This window comes from Barbus barbus, assembly GCF_936440315.1.
Source record: "Barbus barbus genome assembly, chromosome: 12".
NCBI classification, from domain to species: domain Eukaryota; kingdom Metazoa; phylum Chordata; class Actinopteri; order Cypriniformes; family Cyprinidae; genus Barbus; species Barbus barbus.
The window spans coordinates 7,398,194-7,411,086 of record NC_136740.1 but is presented as its reverse complement, the minus strand read 5'-3'; the positions used below and the strand labels follow the sequence as shown (position 1 = coordinate 7,411,086).

Sequence of the window (12,893 nt, the reverse complement as noted above, 5' to 3'; positions counted from 1 at the left end):
CACTCAGCTGTGCTGCACATATCAGAAGATTATTATGGAGACAGGGTTGAGGGATGAATTTGCAGCTTTACTCACAAACTAAAATTCCTGGTCATCCATAAGTTGAGAACTAGACCTGTTATAAACCTAAATGTACTTGAATGATTTAAAAATAAAAAAGAATATTGTCCAAGTAGCAGAGATAGAAACTAAAATCTGTGACTCATAATGACACATTGTAATTATTCAAGTTCAAGTCAAGTTCAAGTCAGCTTTATTGTCAATTCTTCCACATGTACAGCACATACATACAGAGAATTGAAATTGCATTACTCTCAGACCCTTGGTGCATACAGTTAACATTAAACACGTTCAGATACAGATAAATACAGTTTAAACATATGTACATACAACTATACAAATATACAAATGAGGATATTGTAGAAAAAAATAAGAATTAGATCGATAAAGTGGCATAAGGCGCATGGCAGATAGAGTGCAAAACCAGTTAAATAAAAACAACACTGTGTAGATATATTTGTAGTGCAAAAGAGCTTATCAGTCTGAGGACATTGTAGAAAAATAAAAAAGAGAGATAGATAAAGTGCATAAGGCACATGGCAGAATAGATGGAGTGCAAACCAGTTGAATGTACAAAAACAAAACTGTGCAGATTTGTTTTGCTTTGTTTTGTTATGAGTGTAGTGCAAGAAGAGCTTATCAGTCTGTTAAAGTGACAAGTCGAAGTGACTGTTCGGATAGATTTTTGTCAGACTATCCGAAGAGGTAATTTGCAGTCAATGTTGGATGGGTAGTGATCAGCCAATGCTGCACAAGTGACAGGTGCCGGTCACAGTTTGTTGGTCGGTGGGGGGGGTCCTATGGGTGTGTGGGGGGGGGTGTCACAGAGTCAGAGTTCCTAGTGTGTTGCTGTGTTAAATGGGGGTGAAAGAGGGGAGGGGGGGCAAGGACGGGAGGGAGTTCAGCTTGATGTATGAAGCTGTCCTTCAGTCTGCTGGTCCTCGCCTGGAGACTCCGCAGTGTCCTCCCTGATGGCAGCAGACTGAAGAAGCTGTGTGTCGGCTGGGTGGGATCACCTGCAATGCGGAGGGCTCTGCGGGTGAGACGGGTGTTGTAAATGTCCTGGAGGGAGGGGAGAGAGACACCAACGATCTTCTCAGCTGCTCTCACTATGCGTTGAAGTGACTTGCGGCAGGATGCGTTGCAAGCGCCATACCACACAGTGATGCAGCTAGTTAGGATGCTCTCGATGGTGCCTCTGTACAAGGTGCACATGATGGGGGCCGGGGCTCTGGCTCTTCTGAGTTTGCGGAGGAAGTAGAGACGCTGCTGTGCTTTCTTGGCCAGTGCTACAGTGTTGTTAGTCCAGGAGAGGTCCTCAGTGATGTGCACACCCAGGAACTTGGTGCTGCTCACTCTCTCCACAGTCGCGCCGTTGATGGTCAGAGGGGCATGCTGAGTGTGTACTCTCCTGAAGTCAACAACAATCTCCTTCGTCTTCTTCACATTCAGAGAGAGATTGTTGTCACTGCACCACCCGGCCAGGCGGCTCACCTCGCTCCTGTAGTTTGTCTCATCTCTGTTGCTGATGAGACCCACCACAGTCGTGTCATCCGCAAACTTAATGAAAATGTTGGAGTTGTGTGATGGTGTGCAGTCGTGGGTCAGCAGAGTGAAGAGGAGGGGGCTCAGCACACATCCTTGGGGGGCCCCAGTGTTCAGTGTGATGGTGCTGGATGTGTTACTGCCGACCCGTACTGCTTGAGGTCTCCCGGTCAGGAAGTCCAACAGCCAGTTGCACAGAGAGGTATTGAGCCCCAGCTGGGCCAGTTTGTGAGTGAGCTGTTGAGGGATGATTGTGTTGAATGCTGAACTGAAGTCTATGAACAGCATCCTGACATATGAGTCTTTTTTCTCCAGATGTGTGAGGGCTGGGTGGAGGGCAGTGGTGATGGCATCATCGGTCGAGCGGTTGGACCTATATGCAAACTGGAAGGGGTCCAGGGAGGGGGGGAGGACAGACTTGATGTGGTGCAAGACTAGCCGTTCAAAGCACTTCATGAGGATGGGAGTGAGTGCTATTGGACGGTAGTCATTGAAGCAGGATGGAGATCCTGCTTCAATGAGTCACAGATTGAAGTGTGGTTATATAAATGAACAACAAACAGTAACAATATCTTTGTGTCATTTCAATTGAAATGTAATCCAGTGTTTCCCATTAATTTACTACTTTGGTGGCCACCACAGTTTCATAATAAACTGAAAATATTTTTACACTTTTCTAGGGGTGACCCCGAATAGTCGATGATTCGATGCTTCGATAGGAGGAGACTGATTCGACTCACAGTCGAATATTCGCGGGGTGTTATGATCATGCCATTTTGGCTATATGGGGGTGCTCAGATGTCTAATTTCACATAGAACTACCAGTTTTCTCCCAATAAGTTAGTATACAGCCTATTGTGATAATGCTGTAAATAAGAATCTGAAAAGAAGGAAGGTTTAAATAAATATTTTAACGTGCGTGAATAAATCCAACCACCCCTATAGATTTAAGCTTCACTTTCCATAATCCTTGACAGACAGAGGAGCATCTTGGCGGCAGGGATTTAAATCTTTAACAAGACTCAAATCCAAGACTGGATTTTTTCGATCAGGTAGGGTACAAGTGATTTCAGACACATCAGAAACATTTCAGCCGGTTTATATATAGTGTATATATTATTTATCTTGTATAAGAGTATAAGATGCAGTAAGTGCTTCATTGTAGCCTACTAAACGGTGATTATCTCTTCAGTGTGCAGCGCGAGCACTACAAACAACAATGCACAATTTTAATAACTATGACTGGGACTGTCATATACATAACATTATAATGAGAACACTATTATAAGAAAACGCTGCAAATTTTTAGTGTTTAGTTGCCTGTTTCTGCATGTTGTTGTGAGAAGAACGCGTCCACAAAACGAGTTAACGCCGAGCAGACACGTTTATTTATGCATTTGTGGGATTTTGTGCAGATAGGCTATAAGTCTAATATTAACGTTATGTTGTATAAATAACAAAGCATATGAGATAAATTATACGTTAAATCCCATTGATTATAAACCTGCTATCAAATGCTTCACTCTACTGGTCATCTTCAGGGCGTGCGGCTCAAAATGGAAATGCAGAACATTAATAACTACTATTAATAACTGTCATTTACATAGGCTAACGTTATAATGAGAGCACTATTGTAAAAAATTAATTCTCAGGGTTTCGCTTTTGTTTAATGTTAACTATCTTTTAATCAAAACATTATCTGCGAGGCGTCCGTTACACCTTTTTCCCTGTGTGTTAACATCAGTATTTATGACTAGCCATTTATAATCAAAAGGGAATTGTATATAAATAATTACAATTAATTATGATTAATTACAATTATTTATATTGGCTGACAGTAATAACTGTAGCAGGAATAAATTGCCATCAACTAATCTGTTCGTCCAGCGAACATTCACTGTATATTCATATCAACTCTAAGATTGGCCACAGAAAATACTTTCCTAAGCATTAATACATTAGAGCATGTAGTAAGGATCAAAAATCGTAAAGGGACATTAATTTGCAAGGCAGAATCAGAAACTCGTGTAATTTGTGCACAAGAGTTTTATTGACTAAACACTAAAGCAAACAATTCTAACTAACAAACATACATACAATCACTCAAAATCAAATCAAATCAAATCACTTTTATTGTCACATCACCACAGCACATGTGCCTTCGTGAGTGAAATTCTTGAGAGCGTGCTCCAGACAGTGCAGAAACAATTTACATATAGACATTACCATACATACGTACAGACTTATACAGATGACAATGTGTAATATACACATACATATACTCAGTACACACAGTGTACTATTAGACAGACATACAGTTACCGATACACATTATACACAGTATGTAGAACACATTCTACGTTATATACACACAGTAATATGCGAAGATGCAGCAGATTATATATAAACCGGATGTGCAAATGTCATGGATGTGCATTGGATGGTATCCAGTGCTGGCAAAAAGATTGTTGTATTTGTGCAGTAGTGTACTGGTAGTCCAGTTTGAACTGTATGGAATTAAAGTGCAGTGCGTGGTATATTGTAAAGTGGGAGTATGCTGTAGGGTGTATTAGTTTTGACTGTTCATTAGCCTGATAGCCTGAGGAAAAAAGCTATCCCTCAGTCGGCTAGTGCGGGATCGGATGCTGCGGAGACGTCTTCCTGAGGGCAGCAGAGAGAGCAGTCTGTGGGACGGGTGGCTGGAGTCATTGATGATCCTCCGGGCTTTCTTTATACACCGCCTGGTGTAGATGTCCTGGAGGGAGGGAAGCTCACCTCCAACAATGTGACGGGCAGTTCGCACGACCCTTTGCAGAGCTTTGCGGTTGCCAGCAGTGCTGTTTCCAAACCAGGCGGTGATGCAGCCCGTCAGGATGCTCTCCACAGTGCAGGTGTAGAATGATCTGAGGATGCTGGGGCTCATTCCAAACTTCCTCAGCCGTCTCAGGAAGAAGAGGCGTTGGTGTGTCTTCTTCGGCACTGCATCTGTGTGAGCGGACCATGTGAGATCCTCAGTGATGTGAACACCGAGGAATTTGAAACTGTTTACTCGCTCCACAGGTGTCATGTTGATGGTGATGGGTGTGTGTTCTCTGCTCTGTCTCCTGAAATCCACCACCAGCTCCTTGGTCTTGTCGATGTTGAGTGAGAGGTGGTTCTCTTGACACCATTTAGTCAGGGTTCTCACCTCCTCTCTGTAGGCCGTCTCATCGTTGTCAGTGATCAGGCCTATCACCGTTGTGTCGTCAGCAAATTTGACGATGACGTTGGAGCTGTGTGTTGCTGTACAGTCATGTGTGTACAGGGAGTACAGGAGTGGGCTGAGGACGCAGCCCTGAGGAGCACCAGTGTTGAGGGTCAGCGGGGATGAAGTGTTGTTGCCCATTCTGACCACCTGACATCTGCCTGTCAGGAAGTCCAGGATCCAGCTGCACAGAGATCCGTTTAGTCCCAGAGTCTGGAGCTTCTCAACCAGTGTGGCAGGCACTATGGTATTGAATGCTGAGCTGTAGTCCACAAACAGCATTCTCACATAGGTGTTCTTATTTTCCAGGTGGGAGAGAGCAGTGTGCAGGGTGAAGGCAATAGCATCGTCTGTGGAACGGTTTCTGCGATATGCAAATTGTAGGGGATCCAGTGAGTCAGGCAGCACAGAGCAGATGTAGTCTCTGATGAGTTTCTCAAAGCACTTGCTGAAGATGGGTGTCAGAGCAATGGGCCTCCAGTCATTCAAGCATGTGATTTTATTTTTCTTTGGTATGGGCACAATGGTGGATTTTTTGAAGCATGCGGGAACCACAGACAGAGAGAGGGAAAGGTTAAAAATGTCTGTGAAAACCCCGGCCAGTTGGAATGCGCATGCTCGGAGCACACGGCCTGGGATGCCATCGGGACCCACAGCCTTGCGGATGTTCACCCGTCGGAAGGATCGGGTTACATCTGCGACAGAAAAGGAAAGTGCGCTCGCCTCTTCTGCTACAGCCACGGGAGCGCGCTCTGTGGGCGGTGTTGTGAGCCTCGAAACGAGCATAAAAGTGATTAAGTTCGTCCGGTACAGAGGCGGCAATGTTCACAGTAGCTGGTTTATTCCCTCTGAAATCTGTGATGTTATTGATACCCTGCCACATGCTTCTTGCGTTGTTGGTTTTGAATTGTTCTTCAACTTTGTTTTTATATTGTCGTTTGGCAGCTTTGATTGATTTCCTGAGATCGTAACTGGCTTGTTTGTGATCGTCAGAGTTTCCGGATTTAAAGGCAAATGTCCGCGCTGACAAGGCTGCTCGAACATCGCTGTTAATCCACGGTTTTTGGGTGGGGTAGATGCGGATTGTTTTTGTTGGTACTACATCCTCTACACACTTCCTGATGAAACACGTTACAGTATCTGAGTACGCCTCTATGTCGTCATCAGACGCTGCCCGGAACATGTCCCAGTCCACGTGATCAAAACAGTCCTGTAGTATAGCGTCTGATTGGTCCGACCAGCATTGAATTGTCCTGAGGGCGGGTGCTTCTCGTTTCAGTTTCTGCTTATAAGCAGGCAGGAGCAGAACGGAAGTGTGATCCGATTTGCCGAAAGGTGGGCGGGGGAGCGATTTGTAGGCGTCCCGGAATGGAGAGTAGCAGTGGTCAAGTACACGATCACCACGCGTGTTGATGGTGATGTGTTGAAAGTATTTTGGAGCTATTGTTCTGAAGTTGGCTTTGTTGAAGTCCCCCGTAACAATAAACGCCGCGTCTGGGTACGCGGTTTCCTGCTCGCTTATATTCCCATGCAGTTCCTTGAGTGACTGGTCTGTGTTGGCTTGAGGGGGAATGTAAACAGCTGTGATTATGATCGCTGTAAATTCCCTCGGTAGCCAGAATGGTGGACACAGAAGCATATGAAATTCCAGATCAGGGGAGCAGGAGGATTTAATAGAGTGTTGGTTCCTTTCATCACACCACGAGTTGTTGATAAAGAAACAGACGCCCCCACCTCTGCTTTTCCCTGTGAGCTCTTTCGTTCTGTCCGAGCGGTGCACGGAGAACCCCGTAAGCTCGATGGCTGAGTCTGGAACCACTGCAGACATCCAGGTTTCTGTGAGGCAAATAATGCAGCAGTCCCTTGTTTCCCGTTGGTATGAGATTTACATTTACATTTACATTTATTCATTTAGCTGACGCTTTTATCCAAAGCGACTTACAATTGCTATATATGTCAGAGGTCGCACGCCTCTGGAGCAACTAGGGGTTAAGTGTCTTGCTCAGGGACACATTGGTGTCTCACAGTGGATTCGAACCCGGGTATCTCACACCAAAGGCATGTGTCTTATCCACTGCGCCACCACCACCCCATGAGATGCGTGCCCGCAGTTCACAGAGTTTGTTGTCCAGTGACTGAACGTTAGCCAGCAAAATAGTTGGGAGAGGAGGTCGGAGGGGACGGCGTCTGAGTCTGACAAGGACGCCGGCTCTCTTCCCCCTTTTCCGGCGGCGTTTCCTCGGTCGCGATCGTGCAGCCCAGACAAAGGGCTCTGATGCGGTGTCTGTAAACAAGGCGCCGGCGTTCAGGAACTCAAAGTCCGGTTTGCGTTGCGCGACGAAGGAACCAATGTTTAAAAGCGTGTGTCTATCATAGACAGTTATACTGACAACATCTAACACGTGAAACAACAAAATAACAAATAAAACATAAGAAACATAAGAAAAACTGCAGAGTTTTCTTGGAGCTCGCAACACGGCTGCCATGCTCGGCGCCATCTTGGATTCATTTGTCTTGGATTTATTCATACATGGGGAAAGGGCAAATGAGAGTTGATGGATGAAACCATCAGGAAACCAGAGAATGAATCTATGAAAAGAGTCCGTTAACCACCTGAATAAAACCATCAGTGCCATTTATAACAGGGACTATAGCTTATTGTAATGATGGCGCTGAGGCAGAGTTAGAATCCATTCGCAGAAGTTTATTAAAAGGGGTTTCAACAAACAGAACTGTGAAGTCAGGTAAGAGGTCTATACCAGTATCACAGTTGAGTCCGTTGATACACACAGGGGCAATCCAGAAGGCGGAAATCAGTAGGCAGGCAAAGAGTTCGTACACAAACATCAGTCCAAACGAGCAAACAAGGCAGAGGGGCAAATCCAGGAAATCAGAGTCAAGGTCAACAGGCAGAGTTATACACAGCAAGGCAATGAATGAGAAGGACAATGGTAAACGCTTGGTAAGGCAGGTAAACTGGCAATACTTCTCAGTTTGACATGTGCTCAGTCTCTGGCTTATAAAGCAACAAACAGGAAGTGGCAGTAGAGGAAGCAGAGGGAGTGGCAAGCAGTCAGTACTCTGGTGAGAGCTTCCTCTGCTGGTTTGGTGTTACAGAATCTCCCCCCCCCCCCCCCCGAGGAGCAACTCCTGGGGCTCTACGTGGTTGTCCCCGTGGTCTAGGTGCTGGTCGGTCGGGTCTGGCTCTGTGAAAATCCTTGATGAGAGAGGGATCTAGGATATCCCGGGTGACTACCCAGGATCTCTCCTCAGGTCCGTAGCCCTCCCAGTCCACAAGATATTGGAGCTGACCCCTTCTCCTTGAATCCAGCAATATGTTCACCCTGTAAGCGGGGTTCCTGTCAATGTCCAGAGGGGGTGGTTGCTCTAGGATTGTGGCTCCGGGGTCAGCCTCCGGGTGGACCGGTTTGAGAAGGGAAACATGAAAGTTAGGGGAGATCCGATAGTTAGTAGGAAGCTCGAGCTGGTAAGTTACTTCATTAATATGTTTAAGAATCTTGAAAGGGCCAACATACCTGGGGCTGAGCTTCTTACAGGGCAGCCGCAACTTGATGTCCCTCGTGGAGAGCCAGACCCGTTGTCCTGGTTGGTAGGGAGGGTGTGGACGCCGTCGCCTGTTAGCCTGGAACTCCTGTGTTCGTACAGTTTGCTGGAGGCGGACGTGAGCGCTGTCCCACACCCTCTCACTACGCTGTATCCATTCGTCCACAGCAGGGACTGAAGAAGGTTCGCCAGACCACGGGAACAAAGGGGGTTGGAACCCCAGGACGCACTGAAAGGGGGTGAGACCTGTAGATGAGTGGGTTATGGAGTTTTGAGCATATTCTGCCCATGGTAGGAATTCTGACCATCGATGTTGTTCGCGGCTGCAGTAGGTGCGTAAGTACCGGCCAATTTCTTGGTTGAGGCGTTCTACCTGACCGTTGGATTGCGGGTGATACCCTGACGTGAGACTCACATTGATATCGAGGTGTTTGCAGAACGCTCTCCACACTTGGGATGTGAATTGGGTGCCTCAGTCGCTGACTATATCCTCTGGTAGGCCATAGATTCGAAAGACATGGTTGAACAGGGCCAGAGCTGTTTCCATTGATGTGGGGAGACCCTTTAGGGGAATTAGTCGGCAGGACTTTGAAAATCGGTCGATGATAACCAGTATAGTAGTGAAACCATCAGAAAGGGGTAGATCTGTTACGAAGTCTATGGAGAGGTGAGACCATGGACGTTGTGGTATGGGAAGGGGGCGAAGGAGACAAGATGGTAGTTCTTTGGGTGTTTTAGATTGTGCACAGACTTGGCAGGCTTTAACGTAAGCAGTGATATCTTGAGTCATGGATGGCCACCAGAAGGAGTTTTTAACCAGTTGGAGGGTACGAGAAATTCCAGGGTGACCTGAGCTGATGGAGGTGTGGACCCATTGCATGATACGTGGCCGCATGTTGTGAGGGATGTACTGTTTGTTAGGGGGGCAGTTATTTGGGGTAGGTTCATTCTGCTGGGCTTTTTGCAATTCTTCCATGATATCCCAGGTTACTGGGGCTATGATTACACTAGGAGGAAGAATTGGTTCTGGGGAGGAATTCTCGGTATATGGGTCATGCCGTCTGGAAAGTGCATCTGCCTTGCTGTTCTTGCTGCCTGGTCGATAGGTGACTGAAAATTGAAATCGAGTGAAGAACAAGGCCCATCGAGCTTGACGTGGATCGAGTCGTTTAGCGTTCTTGATGTATTCCAGATTTTTGTGATCAGTGATTATTTTAAAAGGGTGAAGAGCGCCCTCGAGCCAATGTCTCCACTCCTCCATGGCAGCTTTCATGGAAATAAGTTCTTTGTTGCCAATATCGTAATTTCGTTCCGCTGCGGTTAATTTCCTTGAGAAAAAGGCACAGGGAAATAATTTACCTGGTTGCCCATGCCGTTGGGATAAGACTGCTCCGATTCCGTAGTCCGAGGCATCGACTTCTAACACGAAGGGTAAGTTCGGGTCAGGGTGTTTCAGGATGGGTGCGGTCGTGAATCTCTCCTTAAGAGATGTGAAGGCCTTTGTGGACTCCTCTGTCCACCGTAACTTCTTGGGTTTATTTTTGAGTAGGGAGGTTAAAGGAGTTGAGACAAGACTATAATTACGAATGAAACGTCGATAAAAGTTTGCAAAGCCAAGGAAACGTTGGAGTTCCTTGATTGTGTTGGGTTGTGGCCATTCGGTGACTGCCTTGACCTTGGTCTTATCCATTCTTACTCCTGCGTGGCTGATGTGATATCCCAAGAAAATGGTTTGTTTTACATGAAACTCACACTTCTCTGCTTTAACGTATAGCTGGTTATCCAGGAGCCGTTTGAGGACAGTTCTCACGAGGGTGATATGTTCCTTTTCTGTCTTGGAGTATATCAAGATGTCATCAATGTAAGCGATTACGTACTGGTTCAGCAAATCCCTGAAAATCTCGTTAATGAAGAATTGAAACACTGCTGGTGAGTTGGCAAGTCCATAGGGCATGACCTGATATTCATAGTGCCCCCTAGTGGTGAGGAAGGCGGTCTTCCATTCATCTCCTTTTTTGATCCTGATTAGGTTATATGCGCTTCTTAAGTCTAGCTTGGTGTAAATATGGGCCTCACGTAGCTGTTCTAGGGCAGAGGGGACTAAGGGAAGTGGGTAGCGGAATTTTAGGGTTACCTGATTCAGCCCTCTGTAGTCAATGCAAGGCCTCAGTCCACCATCCTTCTTTTCCACAAAGAAGAAGCCTGCAGCAGCTGGTGATGTGGATGGTCGGATGAACCCTGAATTCATGGCTTCGTCGATGTATTCTTCCATGGCTTGATTCTTGGTTCTTGACAATGGGTAGACTTTGCTCTTGGGTGGCATGGCATTTGGAAGTAGATCGATGGCACAATCCCATGGACGGTGAGGTGGTAGCTGTGTAGCTTTGGATTTGCTGAATACTTCTGATAGATCATTATAGCAGGAAGGGATGTCTACTGTTTTACTGGTCTGGGGGCTTTCAATACTGGTAGCAGAGTAGTTAAGCAGTGATTAAAGCAGAAAGGTGACCAGCGATGAAGCTCACCACTCTGCCATGAGATGTCAGGGTCATGGATAGCCAGGGATGTCCCAGAATGACATCATGATGTGATGAGTCAACCACGTATAGGGTTATGGATTCCTGATGAAGGAGGCCTACAGTCATTGTGAGAGTTCTAGTTCGGTGGGTGATGCCCTCTCCTATGAGGGTGTGATCAATGGCCTTGATTCTTATAGGGGGAATGCAGGGTTGAGTGAGGAGATCATGTTGCTTGATGAGGTGGCTACTAATGAGGTTGAGTGCTGCACCAGAGTCGATCATAGCTGTAAGTTCAATAGAAGCACCATCAGTCTTGAGGGTGATAGGGAGCCGAAGCGACTTATTTGTAAGAAGAAAGTAATGGTCAGTGTTTACCGTGGGTGTAGATTGGCGCTTGTGGGGACAGCCGGAGCAACGGTGACCTGTTTCACCACAGCAGAAGCAGAGTTGAAGTTGTCGACGCCGGATCCTTTCTTCTTCAGATACTTTGGTGTTACCAAGTTGCATGGGTTCATGACAGGGAGTGGGTTCAGCATACTGAATTGTTTGGCCTGTAAGCAGTGGTTCACCTCGAGATCCTCTGTTGTGCTTACATTTAGGAGCTTGCCTCATTAGGTTATTGATTTTGATGGTGAGTGTTACAAAGTCAGAGAATGAAAGATTTTCACTCAAGTAATATTGCCACTAGTTGTCGGTATTTCATTGTTAATAAAGGAGCCTTTTATTCAATCTATTCATTCAAAATGCTTCATTCATTCATTTAGGAATAAAATGAAGTGGCTGTCTATGATAATTGGTCATTGAATTGTTGTCTATAATAATGGGTCTTTCAAAGACTGATTCATTCAGGAATGGTACACCACTCTATGCACCTACTGCAAGTCAGTCACACAGTGGTTCTGTGACTTTGGTTTAGTTGGCAGAGAAAATAACAATTTTGTATGCCATCAGTTAGCTGGCCAATACTCAATATTAATTAAATAAACTCAGCTTATTGTCTAAAACTACCTATGTTCACATAAACTGATAGTGGTCTGCACATGTCTACAATACATTCTCCCAACGCTTAAGTGCATCGTGCAGATTTGCCACACAGATTTTAATAGGTGGTTAGCTATAATAAATCAGGTGGTGTACCAACGATGTAGGCTAGTAGGTAGTTGTGAGTGCAGGTGCAAAGTAAATTAATATTTATGAGATAAACTAATATATCACGGGCAGGTTGCAGAATTTATGCCTACACAAAAGAAAGTTCTGTCTAGGCCCTGTATGAAGGTAAATCAGTAGCTAAACTCGAGAGCTTGCTGATTTGAATGTGAGAACTTGTCATATTAATATTTGTATTTGTAAGTTCTGATGTGAAAAGCTGAATCTTTTGATTTGCACACACAATAATCAAAACATACGTGTTTTGAATTCGAAGTTGCAAATTAATAGCTACAAATGTGTAAAATGACATTCACATAAACAAAATTGCAGACACAAATGTGTACATCATATTTACTTTTGCACTTTCATTTAGTTTTGCTGTACACCCTCAAGTCAGCACTTACAGCCTCTCAGATCTGGCAGTACAACTTCAAATCTTAGCGCTTTGACTTTTGCTACTCATTTTGCACTATTCCTGTTGCAAAACTCACTTGTGCACTTGTAAATGCAGACGTGGGAGCGCAGAGCCGGGGGCGGGACAAGTTTTCAAAAAGACCTGCACATGAACAACGCCAGTCAGCGCGACTTGCCCTGCAGAAAGAAACATGTTTTTTATGCATATGTATCAGTCAGTCAGTCAATATTATTTGTATAGCGCTTTTAACAATGCAAATTGTCTCAAAGCAGCTTTACATGGGCTTGATATAAAGATGGGTGGTGGGTGGCTTTATATCAGCTTTACAGTATTTAGACAGGGAAATAGTGTTGAAATAGTGTCATTCTCCTCTGACCAGACAAAATCAGCAGTTTAA

General features: G+C 45.3%; 1 protein-coding gene across 1 annotated transcript in view; it reads left to right on the top strand.

The window, feature by feature from the left end:
* The window catches only part of LOC306878059 (NADH dehydrogenase [ubiquinone] 1 beta subcomplex subunit 9-like), an 87,388-nt gene that overhangs the window by 54,419 nt on the left and 20,076 nt on the right, over positions 1-12,893 (top strand). The gene's annotated exons all lie outside the window — the stretch shown is intronic.